Genomic DNA, 10853 nt, shown 5'->3' with positions numbered 1-10853 from the left:
TGATCGGCCGATTATAAATTTTTTATATTTACTTACTTACTGTTGTGAATTTAATGAAAAAGAAGTTTAATTAATTCATCCTAGACTAACGCTATTGTATATTAAAGTACCAAATACTTCCAGGTACTTAAATACACGAGTTAAATAGAAAAGGTTTTATACCCACCATAATCTAAATTCTTGAATGTTAAGGTATATTAAATCCCACGTGGCATAACCTACTGGAAAGCCTTATTCAACAAGTAATGGAAAAGTTTTCGTTCTTCGCTTTTCTTTGTAGTTACGCGGAAGAGAAAAGTTGATTTAACAATTACCTATATAAATATGATAAGTGTTAAAATTCAAATATTTTTGCTCATTTTTCGAACCTCCTGTAGAGTGTAATTTTTGATAAATTATTTTTTAACTGTAAGATTATCTGTTACTTTGGGACAGATGTATAAAAACACGATTTTAAAAGAAAAATAATGATAAAAGTCAACTTTCATAATTAATATTTGAAATAATTACAAAAATAACTTAAAGAAATCGTATAAAATAAAATAAACAGCTTTTTAAAATTATCAAATTATGAAAATCAAATTAAATCCAAAAAAACACCCTGTACATCAATAAGTTATCAATTACCCTAACAGACAATCTAAAACAGGAACTTCTTATTCAATTGACCATTGGCTTCCCATAGGCATAACTCCCGCCCGCCCTAGCGCCATTGGCCAGCAGCCGGTTATATAAGCCCTGAACACTCGTTCAGCGCACAGTTATAGGCGGGCGCGCGCGGGTTATGCCGGCTAAGTGAGTGCGAATAACTACGAGAAACTAAGGTAAGTTGTAAACTTTATTTTTAAGTAAAGCTATTTTCGGGAAAATTTTGAGAAAATATTTTTTGTAGGAAATAAAAGTTTTTCTAGTTTTGTTTTTTTTTACGTATGTCCGGCAGAACTTTAGTCGTCGGTTTTTTTTAATTTCGCGCAGGTGTATTTTTTTTAATATATTAAAAAGAGTTTAAAAACTTATGAAACTTAATTTAATATACAAATAAAGTTAAATAAATTATACAAAAGACCTATTAACTATCAATATATATTTTACATTGATGTAGAAACGGTTAGGAAAAAGTTTAAAAAGAAAACGAAAATGCAAATAAAAATTTATCAATTTTCATTTTAAATTACATAAAAATAAAACTATAAACATAGTTAATTATTTAAAACCACACATTAATGATTTATTTATAAAAATGTAATGTCAATATCAAAAGCGTATCACAAGAAATACAAGCATATACGTGAATAAAAAAAAATTAATTGTTACTAAAAAAATTAATTTCGCCTGTTAGGAAGTTAACCTATTTCTTTAAATATTAAAAACATGGTCATTATTTTCACGTTATATACCTATCAAATCGATTTTTTTATGAAACCAAATAAATATTTAAAAAAACATCAAAGTTCTGTATAAATTATATTTTATCTGATTTTTCTAATAATTTTCGTTACCAAAGTTTTCCTCAGCTTTAGGAAATTATTAAAACTGAATGATACCGTTTGGAAAACCCTATAGTTATTTCGAAAAACCCTGTGCGATCCTTGAGGGATAAATATCAGTGAGGTGCTAGAAGAACTTAAAAACTAATGAACTAAATCTTCACTTTACATTAAAATATATTTCTTTAGAACAGCATTAATTAATAAATATTATTCTGAATTTCAGAACAAGTCCATAAGCATACAAAACTCAATTTTAGCTAATTCCCTAGTTGTTATGATGAGTAATTACGATATGATTTTAAATGAATTAAATTTATTGGGGAAAATTCTCTTGATTTTTCCAATAAATAATCGGAAATACCTAATCATTTGATGCTACACTAAACAGGTCTTAAATAATCGGCCAGTTTATTCAATACCTACTGTTTAGATATAAAATAAAGAAAAAATCTAGACTTTACGGTAAAATAACAAACATTTATTGTGAAAAAAAGAATCCAAATTATCTTAAATATATTTAACACAAACCTCTGATCATCTATAGTTATCATCGATCAACATCCCCATCATTTCAATAATGCATTTGCTGTGACTGTTTGGACGTCAGAATGAAAAAAGAAAACTCTTACAGACTTCATCAAGGTGTATGACTTAGCACATATCATGATCACAACAAAACCAAATACTTAACTATTTTCTTCCGGGTTCAAAAAGGTTGTAAAGGTCGAGGTTGTAAACTCGTGTGTATTTTGATTTTTTTCCTTCTCAACAGCACTTTGGTCTGGATGGACTGATTCTGTTGATTAATTCTTATTTAACGTGAAACAGCCATCAATTAGCTTAAGGGAATAAATTGACACAAACATTAGATAATTATTGAAATTAATTTAATCAGCAGTTACCAATTACATCCCTTTACAGCTACAAAAATGACTTTAAATTAATTAATGTTGACCAAGCTGGTTAAAACACAGTTAATTAACCCTACTAACTTATGTATCGAATTAACTTAATATTTCATTTTGACCTTCTAAGATTTCCAATTAAAGATTAGACAATTTCAATTCGTATTACGAATCTCACGAAAAACAGAGGAGTGGCGAAAATTGTACAATTATTGGTGTCAATTTCTTAGCCTATACAATTGAGTATTTTGACGACAGTATTTGAGGATATCGCTTTTGCTGAATACCTGATACCGCTACCAAATTTCGTATTTACCTATAAATAGCTTTTATAATTAGTAATTTTATTAAATCTGATTGATTTTGATATAAATTCACTTGTTTTAATCGGAATATTCCAGACGGCTTTTGTTTCTGCGGATTAGCTAACGTAAAACATTTTTGATAAGTAATATCGGCTTCGTTAGGTGCCACTAAAGGGCTTATGAATCGTTATCTACAAAAGATTTATGTTATAATATGTGTCTGCTTTTACGAAAATATTTATTTGATTTTTATCAATCGAAATGAGGGCTTTTTTCGAGTTATGATTTTCAGTTTTTGCAAGGGAAGCAAATTCAGAGATCATCGCCTTTTGAAATTTAAAAAGTTTTAAAAAATAGGTCGCATTCTTTAAAGAGGTGTATTAAAACTATTAATTTCCTAACCTATACAACAATACTCTAATCCGAAAAAGTTAATCAAAATAAAGTGGAAACTAACCCTTACTTCCTTGTCATGAAGATGTTTCATCTCATTGACAAAGTGGTATGAATCCTTCACAAAATCTACCGTGTTGTGAAGGATTCATACCACTTTGTCAATGAGAAAATAAAGTCAAGTTTTCTCACCGCTAAACCGTTGAGTCAGCTCATTATTGAGAATTCTGGATAATTCTGAAACTAGGCCGGTAATCCCGATAAAATAGAGCAAATTAATAGAATTAAATAATTATGACTCCGTCTTAAGTTCAAATAACACACATACACTACAATAAATTGTATTTATTTCAGAATTCCCAGTGGTTCCCAAAGTTGTAAATTTTTAATAAAAGTTATAAAAAGTGAATCAGAAGTTACTTCCTTATAAGAAAGAATTGTGAAATAATTTCAGGAAAAAATGTACTCAAGTGGAATTATATTATGTACGGGTCTTATTTACAATTTTCTTTGATGATAGCTTGATAGATAAAGTTTTAAATACCGTAACCATTAAATGACACATGTCAAGACTCACGACACTAAGGTTTTCGTCCAAATAGGTTTAAACGAGATAGCAATCAATTGGGGACTCCTTCTAAATATATTTTCAACTAGCTGTTGCCCGCGGCTTCGTCCCCGTGGGTAGAAGATATAAGTTATGATTTATACCTGCCCTGTTTTTTTTTTACATTTTCCATTGTATCTTCGCTCCTATTAGTCGCAGCGTGATGGTTTATAGCCTAAAACCTTCCTTGATGAATGGTCTATTCAACACAGAAATATTCACAATTTGGACCGGTAGTTCCTGAGATTAGCGCGTTCAAACAAACTCTTCAGCTTTATATATTAGTATAGATTATAGGATAGCGAGGGATATAAGTACATCATCTGTATAAGCTTCAACTGTCCATCCAGCACGGTTCATGAGATACAGTCTAGTGACGTATGTTCAGATGAGTAGACAAGCAGATAGACAGACGAAAAGACAGCGGAGTCTTATTAGAGGATTTTTGATTTAGGGCTATGGGTAAAAATAGTAAAAAAGCAGTTTAAAAAACATACTACATAAAATAATAATTCATTATAAATATTACAATCAGGTCCATCTTAACATTTTTAAACATTTCTTACTTCATTAACTTTGCGACTGTTTACGCCTGAACAAATTCAACGGCTCAAGAAAAAGTTAGAAATGATAAATGTAGCCTATTACACTTACTTGAAGAAGTTAAGAAGAACATTTCTCGGTTGACCACATCTTTCTCTTTTTACAGAAATTCAAAGATTTTCGTCACTTTTATATTACAAACTGCTGTACACGCTTTGTTCGGTTGTATGTATGTAGGTTATAATTGCAAAAACGGAACCCCTTTTTAATTAAGTCGGATAAAGCCTATGTGTTAATTCAAGGTTTCAGCTATCCCTTTGCCAAATTTCATCGAAATCGGTCAGGCTTTTCAGACGTGTAAGTAACAAAAACAGTCATCCTTTGATGTTAAAAACTTTGACTTTGATGTTTGACGGTTTTTGTTACTAAATCTAACCAGCGTCACTTATAAATTTACGATTATCTTAATTGCTTTTTCAAAACCATATTTTGTTTTTTTTTTTGCTTTCTGTAATGTCTGGAACGACCAACGTAACACTAGATGGGTTTTCGATTTAGATTTGGTTTGACAGTACGATATCCGAATCGCATTCGAATCAAAAAAAAAAAAAACAAAACCAAAATTTCCGGACAAGAACGAAATTTACACCATAAAGTGTTAAGTCTGTAAGTCCGTCTATCACTAGACTGTGTAACGCCACAGCTGGACAATTTAACTTTTCACAGATGATATACATATTTCAATTGCAGCTATACAATAAATAATCAAAATGAAACTCGAGGTTCACGATCAATTGTTACGGTCATAAAATTAAAAGGTAACTAATTTTTGTTGAAAACCTGTTTTTTAAGCATATTTATACTACAAAACAGTCTATATAGGATGTAAAACTCACCCTAAACCTTTCTTAAATCACGCCGTTGTAGGTACAAAGCTTAAAAATTTGAAAGATCTCTTCACTGGATTGTAATTTGATTTTTATTTCGATTCAGATGTCAGTTATCTGTAATCTCACCCGATTAGAATCAGAGAGTCGAAGATAAAACGTTTCCCCCTGTCTTAATTGACATTGACGACGTCTTGATTGTGAGTCTGTCTTTCACGCTACTGTTATGCAAGTATAACTTTATTATCATCATCATCTTTAAAATTGTTTACCCCACTTGTGGGCCCCGATTCTATTATTATGGCCGATGACTGAATGGCATTTGGATTAAATTTGAAACTTTAATACTTCAGCATTTTGCCAATAATTGGAAATTCCTTGTACTGAACTTCATTGTTCCGCCACGTACTAAATTTAAAATTATTTTGTTGGTCAAATGCTTATATTCCATTCTTAATATGCGTGATTTGCATTCATTCATCGGCCATTGTGAATACCAGAATTGGGGCCCTGGGCTCAACATAAAGTCAGTACCATTAAATATCTTGGTCCTCAATTTTGATACATGCAATGGTTGAGATCGCATTGATTGATTCATAGATTGATACAGTTTAGTACAGATACAGTTTTGGTCTTACATATAGCATGGTAGCAAAATAAAAAAGTCAGTCTTGCGACGAAGAACTTAGAATTAAAGAACTTGAAGACCATAGAATTTCAATAAAAAAAATCACCATAGCAACCGTTGCTAAAACCATTAAGGTTTACTTTTAAGACTTGTTTATGGAGCGGAAACAAAAATACATGATACACGTATTATGTATTTGCTCTAACTCCTGGTGGCAAACTGAAAGACCACGGACCCTTAGTATTATAGTTCTATTTTTACCCCCACTATTGTAAAACAAAGATAATATCCAAATTAGTAGAATATAATAAATAAGCCCGCCCGCGACATCGAGAATGATACAACGGGAACATAAAATTGGGTTAAAAGCTATCCTAGTTCTACTATCCTAAGTTTTTGCGTGGAAGACGAACAAATATTCATACACACAAACCTTCGCGTTTAGTAGATAGTAGGATATAAATAGTAGTATAATTTATCCACACTCCCACTTCTACAGTCTTTCGAAAATCAATTTTCCATTAAACTTTGACCCCTTTTCAAACCTCCAAAGTTTCCCAAGTCTATCGTTTTTTTACCTGAGACGAAAGGTCCTTAGTAACGCAATATCCCTTCCTATGTCATCTTTTCTTTTAAACAAGAGCCTGAAATCTAACTTCGGAACAAACTTTTAAAGTTTAAACGATTTTCCTATTTGTACGACCCGACTTGGATTATGCAGTTGTTCTTTTTAAGTGAGAGTAACTCTGTGTAGGTGAAGTGATTGTGAGTGTATTAAAGTGTGTAAATTGATGTATGGTGATAGTAAGATTTTTGTTTCTAAAAACAAAAAAAAAAACTAAGTAGAGCTTGTGTTTAGACTAGACAACTGACGAACATACTTATATATTTCTAAATACATACATTATATAGATTAATAATACCCAAACACAGAAAAAATGATCGTGCTCATCACACAAACACGTAGGTGGGAATTGAACCCACGATGTCCGCATATAGCAGTCAGGGCCACTCACCACTAGACCAACAGGCTAATCCTAAACCATGTTACTGAGGCTCCACTGTATGTCTGTTCGCCATGGACAGATAGTTGAAATTTTCACAGATGATGTCTGTCTATTGTAGCTGCAACATCGACTACTAAAAATAAATTTCTGGAGGTCCTGCGCCGGTTGTTACGATCATAATTTTGTCATCCAACCGATTTGTTTTTATTCAGGCTATATGCACTGAAACCTCATGTTTTCTACATTCGGCTCGTACTTGACCGGTTTGTAACTTGCTTCAGCAATAACACTACTGAAAAAAAAGAAACTTCAACTTAATTTCAAAGTAAATAACCGTACAGTAACTCTGACAAGTGTTTATAAAGTTTGTGCTAAAAATATGATTAAGTGTAAAATTATGAAATGAAATTGTGGCGTGAATTGTGAAGGGACCTTGTTTCTGTTTCCAAGTTAAAAAAGGGTTTCTGTTAGGTTTCCCTATTCCTGTTACTGACTGTAAAAATAATATTATCCCTCATTTTTATACTTGCGAAATTCTTGAAATGTGTACTGAGATATTTAATTTCAATTTTCAGGTACTTAGCTCTTAAAGTGTTTGACAAATTTTCAGATAATACTAATGTTAAGAGCTTCTTTAATTCTATTTACATATTATAAAGACTAGGCCATGACACCTGCAAATTAATCTGGAATTCAAGGCCTTTAGAAATGTTATATCGCGAATGACTGTTTAAATTTTTTAACTACCATCTATCTAATTTATAGTTTTAAGTGGCAAAAAAGATAGTTTAGTAACATAATATACGTACAATTAAGATGAGACCGTTCCAAATAGTTTTAATTACCAATGAGCTAAAAAGGCTAGGCAGGCAAAACAATTTGTTGAATCTAGACTGATATATTACCTTTATTTAAATACACACATAGCCTAGCCTTTTCCCAACTATGTTGGGGTCGGCTTCCAGTCTAACCGGGTTCAGCTAAGTACCAGTGTTTTACCAAGAGCGACTATCTGACCTCCTCAACCCAGTTATCAGTTACACACCTGGAAATAAGAAATCCAAATATACGAAACATGACAACTTTGAAATTTCTACTAAAAAAACACTAAGACAGACAGACCGTCAATTTTGCTTCGTATCCTTCTTGAATACTACAAATCTATACTAATATATAAAGCTGAAGAGTTTGTTTGTTTGAACGCGCTAATCTCAGGAACTACTGGTTCAAATTGAAAAATTCTTGTGTTGAATAGACCATTCGCCGAGGAAGGTTTAAGGCTACATACCATCACGCTGCGACTAATAGGAGCGATGATACAATGGAAAATGTAAAAAAAAAAACAGGGAAATTTATTCATCTTCGAGGGATTCCATTTAAAAATTCCTAACTTATATCTTCTAACCACACGGACGTAGTCGCGGGCAACAGCTAGTCATATACCTACAAAAATTTACATCAACATCCCTATGACTACAAACTAGGTTACTGTAGGCCCCATTAAGGTAAGTAGTCGTAATGATAGCGTATGATTGAACTCGGAGTAATAGCATGTTGTTAGTAAAACTACTTTAATCCAAGCCCTTTGTAGTTTTTCCTTATTTCCATCTGTTAGATCAGCTTTCAATATCATATTTTTGAGTCACAACACGATGTTTATAAAGAAACGGTCAAGTGCTAGTCGGACTTGAGATAGAGAGTGTTCCGTAGATATAGGGTATACAAATTGTTTGTTTGATATAATAATTTTGTTGGTTTGGACAAATAATTCATACCCGAAATAATCATTGCTTATTTCATTTTCAGTTTGTGTTGTTATAACTGCAGCAGAAATAAAAATATAAATAAACCTTTAAAAAAAATCCGCTGTCTAGCTATCAAGGTTAACGAGATAAAGTCTGGTGATGGACGGGCTGACAAGCAAACAGACAGCAGAGCTTCAGTAATAGGACTCCGTTTTTACTCCTTGGATACGGAACCCTAAAAAAGGATTTATGCCACACATATTCATTTGTGTTTAGTGCATCCTACTAAAAAATTTAAATGCTTTAACCTTTTTTTGTCACTGTCAGGTGACACTAACTAAATTATTCAGAGTTTGACTGGCGACACTGAGAGTTCGGCACAAATAGGCTAAAAACAATTTTGTAAAACAAATTGGTCTTCCATCAAATTTATGACCGAACCAATCGCTGTTCGATTTTGATTTTTATTATTTGTCGTTATAGCGGCAACAAAAATACACCGTCTGTATAAATTTAAACTTTCTAGTTGTTACGGTTTTGAGATACAGCACGGTGATAGACGGATGGGCAGTTGCACAGACAGCGTAGTAGCCCTTATTTCTCCTTGGGTTCAACTTGGCTCTTCAACTTCAAAATGATTTTATTAAACGATATAGACTTAATTATAAAAAACCTGTTCAAAAACAGTTTCCTATTTTTGTTATTGTAACTGTATTTTTACAAGTAATCTTCTATAATAATTTTCCAAGAATCCTTAAACATTCTCAGTCAATAACTTAATCACGAAAAACACGCAAAAAAAGCTCTCAGAATCACCCTAAATGCATTCAGGACACATTCTAAAACAAATACAGAAAGAAATCAAGATGGCGCCTTCAGAATATCAATTGACAAACATTACGTATTCGTCACTCGATCTGAGTACATTCGCGAAAACAATTTTAAAAGGAAACCTTCTTAGATTATGAAGAAATGCAAAGTATGAAAGATATTCATTTAAGTTGTGCAAGAATATAACGAATTTTGTTCTCGAGTGTATTTATGTTACGATTTCTTTTTAAATATTTTAGAGTTCCGCATCTAAATGGTTAAAACGGAATCCTAATAATGAGACACCGCATTTTGTCTGTTACCAGATTGTAGTTTAAGAAAAATTATAGCTAAACAGTTCAAAAATTCTCAGGTGATATATTTCTGTTGACGCTAGTATAATACGTACTGAAAATTAAGACTGCGGTTGAGCAAATGTAACCACGGTCATAAATTTGAAGGGTGACCAATTCTGTTTGCCATTTTTTTTGTCCCTTTATACGGAACCTATAGTATTTGCGTTTTCAAACTACTTGTTGCCTATTTTCACCAATTGGAATATCTACAATAGAACTTTTTTTTTCAAAAATTAAAAAATAAAACAAATGTACTTATATTTTTTTTGAAGAACTGAGCTTTCCAAAACAACATTTTCTCAGCTGATATTCCAGATATATAGCAATCTCAATATTTCTCTTCAAGATATTAATACAATAACCAAATGCCCAAGGCCTGAAAAACTCCAGGATGCAATTTCAGACCAGACTTTTCATAAAACTAAAAAAATTTCTTTAGTTTCAACTAACACTAGGATACTACTATGATATTAATATAATTAAAATAACCTATATTAAAAAGGCTACAAGCTAACCTTCATTAAGTATCTAAACAACTAAGTTATAATCATGATATTTTGTAATAACTGAGAATTTTAATAACTTCGGGGTAAGAAAATTAAAACCCGCTGAGATTGTAATTAAAATAATCATTTTATAGACCTACAGGGAGCATTATGAATATTTTTGAACATGACTCGTATTAAACTAGCAATTTCTCTCGGCTTTACCTGATTAGATGTCGGTGATAGCTGGAAAATGATTACTCTCTTTAAAAGCAGTCGGATAACGGAACGGGTAGCCTAAATATTAATCCAAGGTATCAACTTCCTCCGTTAAAAATTTCATTGGATTCGGTCCAGCCGTTTGGGCTTAAAAAGGTAACAAACATAGACACAAACACACACATTTCAGCATGTATATTATTAGTGTGACAATAATATTCCCTATACGGGACGAGGCAAGTCCTATTCAAAACTGCACATAGGCCCAAAAGACCACCATGAGAGCTGAGCAAGCTTTAATCTGCTTTTGTACTTTGACTTTGTCCTGCAAAAATGCAAACAAAGTACTTCTGATAATCAGGCTTAGTTACCAATTTCAAAATTTTATTTATTAATTTAATTATCACACTAATCTACCACTACAGGTTACTTAACCTAATGCGGTAGCTAGGACTAAACAAAGGTCTAAGTAT

General features: G+C 32.0%; 1 protein-coding gene across 1 annotated transcript in view; it reads left to right on the top strand.

Annotated features, from left to right (window-relative positions):
* Nucleotides 1-749: 749 nt before the first annotated feature.
* LOC113500113 (allatostatin-A) overlaps nucleotides 750-10853 on the top strand; it is a 53691-nt gene continuing 43587 nt past the window's right edge. The window contains exon 1 of the mRNA XM_026880787.1: nucleotides 750-824. The gene's annotated coding sequence lies outside the window, so the exon portion shown is untranslated. The remainder of the gene's footprint in view (nucleotides 825-10853) is intronic.

The sequence above is a fragment of the Trichoplusia ni genome, chromosome 13, assembly GCF_003590095.1.
Source record: "Trichoplusia ni isolate ovarian cell line Hi5 chromosome 13, tn1, whole genome shotgun sequence".
Taxonomy (NCBI): domain Eukaryota; kingdom Metazoa; phylum Arthropoda; class Insecta; order Lepidoptera; family Noctuidae; genus Trichoplusia; species Trichoplusia ni.
This window is presented reverse-complemented; position numbering and strand designations above follow the sequence as displayed.